This window comes from Cervus canadensis, chromosome 24 (assembly GCF_019320065.1).
Source record: "Cervus canadensis isolate Bull #8, Minnesota chromosome 24, ASM1932006v1, whole genome shotgun sequence".
NCBI lineage: Eukaryota > Metazoa > Chordata > Mammalia > Artiodactyla > Cervidae > Cervus > Cervus canadensis.
Genome location: NC_057409.1, coordinates 3,775,080 through 3,779,371, shown reverse-complemented (window position 1 = coordinate 3,779,371; position 4,292 = coordinate 3,775,080). Strand labels below are relative to the sequence as shown.

At 49.9% G+C, this 4,292-nt stretch overlaps 1 non-coding gene across 1 annotated transcript; it reads right to left on the bottom strand.

The window, feature by feature from the left end:
- Positions 1–266: 266 nt before the first annotated feature.
- TRNAW-CCA lies at positions 267–339 on the bottom strand. Its single transcript has one exon. It is a non-coding gene; the product is annotated as a tRNA-Trp (tRNA).
- Between the last annotated feature and the right edge of the window lie 3,953 nt (positions 340–4,292).

Genomic DNA, 4,292 nt, shown 5'->3' with positions numbered 1-4,292 from the left:
CCCATGCTTTCTCGCCTCCTCCCTGATCCTCCCGGCAGAGTTGAGATCCTCCTTCTCCTGCATCAGGCCGGTGCCTGAAAGCACAACTCAGGTTCAGGGGGGGTCTCTGTCCGCTCCTGTATAAAATGGGCATCATAATGGTTCTGACTTCATAGGCTAATGGTCACTCAGTTGTGTCCGACTTTTTGCAACCCCGTGGACCTCTGTCCGTGAGATTCTCCAGGCAAGAATACTGGAGTGGGTTACCATTTCCTTCTCCAGGGGATCTTCCCAACCCAGGGATCGAACCTGGGTCTCCCGCATTGGAGGCAGACGCTTTAACCTCTGAGCCACCGGGGAAGCCCAAGATAACCGAGATGAAAATAAGACGTTTAGCCCAGTGTGAGGCCCAGTGTGAGCCCAGTATGACCCCCAGTGAGTGATGGTTATTGAATGGCTCAGGGTCCACTTTTTGTATTTATTTATTATCTGTCTTCTTTACCAGGCTGGGAGCTTCTTGAAGGACAGAGCCCCCTTCCCCCCCACCTCACCCCCACCCCAGTATTCCCAGGATCTGTCATAGCCCTGATACATAATAGGTGTTCAGTGGACATTTGTTGAATGAATAGACAGATGCTGACGTCTTTTTTCTATGTATCTTGCTTCCCTTCCTGCACCTGGCTTTTTAAGGTAACAGTTGGATTTCACGCTCAGTCGTACCCTTCACAGAGCCCAGCCTACACACAGGAGGAGCTCAGCAAAGGTCTGGGCTTGGTTTTGTAGTCAGCCTTCTCCCAGACAAATGGAGCCCAGCCCCTGACCCACACATGCAGCGGCCGTCCTCTGGGGTAATGGATGCAGGTTTCTCCTCGCCCACGCGTCTCGTCCTCCCTGCCGAGCACGGTATTAAGTGGATGTTCAGCCGCTCAAGTGCACAAATATCCTTTTCAAAATTATTACATTCACCTTTTGTTGGCAGAACATGCCACATGAAACATCACAGCCTGCTATTGACTGTGGGTGGATGCTTTCTGCTTCCGCTTCAGTGGCAGTGCTTGAGGCCAAAAGGCCTTGTCCATGTTCCAAGTGCCTGCTTGCCAAGTATTGGCTGGACTCGGGGGCCAGTGGGGGAGCTGATTCTGGGTTCACCTGGGCTGACCTAGGCAAGGCTGGCATCACCATCGTATTGTCTTCATCACTGACACCACCAACACCATCACCACCATTTTTTCCATCGTGATCACATTGCCATCCACACACCCACTACCATCACCACCATTATATCACTATTGCCACCATCATCGTGGCCATCGCCACCATCATCACTGCCAATCAGTATCAGCATTTTTGAGATCTTTATCTGTGATAGATGTAGAGCTAAGTACCTTGTGTGCACAATTTTATTTAATCCTCCAAAGGACCCTGCAGGCAGATATATTTTTTATTCTCATCTTACAGATGAGAGGTTCAGAAACTTGCCTGACACCACACAGCCAGAAACTGCAAAATCAATTAAAAAAAGAAATCTCAAGCCAGCAAACATTTAATGAGTGTCCATTGGCACACAGGATACAGTATCTCTTATTACCAAGGACACACATATATAAGTGTGTTCCTGACTACAGGGGATATTTAGGGCTCTTCTGAGAGGGCAGGACATGTTATTAAGACAATGCAGCCTAAAGGTGCATCTCAGAGAACATAGACAAACTTATCCACGGGAAAGAAAGATCCTACGTGGTTAAGATTCATACCTAGAGGCACCACTCTACTCCATGTGTTTTGATAAAAGCCATCCTAGGCTTTTTGGTCACTAAGAGCCTGGTGGTCTTTATGACTGCCCTTGGAGGATGCCCAACTTGATGGAAGACGTACCTGTCTGACTCCATGTGCCAAAGCCCTGGGCCAGTTTCTCTTGCTGCTCGAGGTTTACTAGACCGTCTTGGTTTCCAGCTGTAAGGGAGTTTAGTCGCCCCTGTGTAGGTGGACAACACAAACTCCGTGAAGGGAAGGGACTTACTGAACTTGTGTTAGTTGCTCAGTTGTGTTCGACTCTTTGGGACCCCATGGACTGTAACCTGCCAGCCTCCTGTATCCATGGGATTCTCCAGGCAAGAATACTGGAGTGGATTGCCATTTCCTTCTCCAGGGGATCTTCCCGACTCAGGGATCAAACCCAGGTCTCCCACATTGCAGGCCGATTCTTTACAGTTTGAACCCCCTCAGGACTTACTGAAGGCTCAGAGGGATTGTCTTTTTCTGTCAAGGTGCCTCCCAGCTCCAATATTCCGTGCAGGACTGTATGGACTCTAAGTTTATCAAGAATGAAAGCGGAAGCACCCACATGGAGACTGTCTCCCCTCATCTGCTGGTTTATGCAGACAGTTCCTTCTGAGGGGACCTCGAGACAAGCTGGTTGGGCCTGGGCAGAGGGGGCTGAGGGCTGTGTGCTCACCAGGCCTTCAGGGCTCATTATCCCCATGCCGGTCAGGGAATCCGTCCCTCCCTTAGAGAAGGAAGCTTCCAGAAATTACAGTGTGGTCTCCAGATTTGAAAAACTATGCACTTCCTTCCCGGAGTAGCAGCCTGGTGCCTTCTCCTGTGGGGCTGAGCTGGCCAGAGGGGGAGCTGAAGGGGTTTAAAGATGTTGGGTCTGGCTGATTACTGTATTTCCACCCTTTTGTCATTCTCTCAAGAGACATTAAAAAAAAAGAAAAGATGCTTGCTCCTTGGAAGAAAAGCTGTGAAAAACCTAGACACCACGTTAAAAAGCACAGACATCACTTTCCTGACAAATGTCTATCTAGTCAAAGCTATGGTTTTTCCAGTGGTCATGTATGGATGTGAGAGTTGGACCGTAAGGAAGGTTGAGCCCTGAAGAATTGATGCTTTTGAACTGTGGTGTTGGAGAAGACTCTTGAGAGTCCCTTGGACAGCAAGGAGATCCAACCAGTCCATCTTAAAGGAAATCAGTTCTGAATATTCACTGGAAGGACTGATGCTGAAGCTCCAATACTTTGGTCACCTGATACGAAGAGCCAACTCATTGGAAGAGACTCTGATGCTGGAAAGATTGAGGGCAGGAGGAGAAGGGGACCACAGAGGATGAGATGGTTGGATGGCATCACTGACTCAACGGACATGAGTTTGAGCAAGCTCTGGGACATGAAGAACGTGAAGAACAGGGAGGCCTGGCATGCTGCAGTCCATGGGGTCACAAACAGTCAGACATGGCTTAGCGGCTGAGCAACAAGAGACTGCAGTAAAGCCTTCATGTGGCCTTGGGGTGATTTCTGGGTCTAAGACTGATGTTGCTTTGACTCGTAACTCATGCTGAAGTTGACTTGGAGGAGGCAGGATGGCCTGGCTTGAAGAGAGTCACACTTGATTCCTTCATTTGCTCAGACAACAAATATTTTTTGGCCTCCCAGGAAGCATCAGGCCTTGTGCTGGGAATGGGGTTCAGCAGTGAGGACAAAATAGAGGCATCCTCACCCTCATGGGGAGAACAGACACGACTCCAATAGTTATGAATGGAAGGAAATGACAGATTGAAGTGCTACTCCACCAAGTAGGGACTGCTAAGAAAACACAAAACACGGAATGGGGAGTGGTTTTGCGAGCTGGGGCTCTTTGAAGGTGATTATCGTTATTTTACACATGAGGAAACTGAGGCACAGAAAGTAAATCGTCCGATGTATACAGTTAGTAAGTAGCACGGAAGAGATTTGAAACCAGGCTCCCCGGCTTTGGAATCCAGTGTCTTAGTCATTTTTCTCCCTTTGTTTCTGGTGGACTAGGGGGTTTAACGAGGCAACGATGGGGCTGGCAGATGGAACAGAGTTACGCGGAAAGTGCCTGGCGGTCTGGGGGGTGCAGAGCATTCCAGGAGCTGGCTGAGGTCAAGTGCAGCTGGCATAAGGGATGAAGGCAGGGGAGACACAGGCAGGACCGGATGGCTCAGGGCCTCGTAGGAATGTTAGGACTTGGGTCAGGATCCTGGTAGAATGAGCGCCCCCAGGGCAGGCCCTGAGTCTGTGCTCTTCACCCGAGAACACCCAGCTCTGAGCACACTGCCCGGCCCAGAGTGGGAGGTGGAACGAGTGAGTACCCCTGCCCTGCTTGCCTTCCTCTGGTCTCACTGTCCGTCAGAATCCCCAGGGATCTTGTTAAAAATATAAACGCGGCGGCTCCAGCCCGAAAAACCCAGTTTAGCAATTCTTGGTTGGGCCTTTGGATCTGTATTTTCAACAAGTTCCCCAGGTGATTCTGACTTCTCTTGGCGGTCCCCTGGGTACCCCCGGAAGCCAACA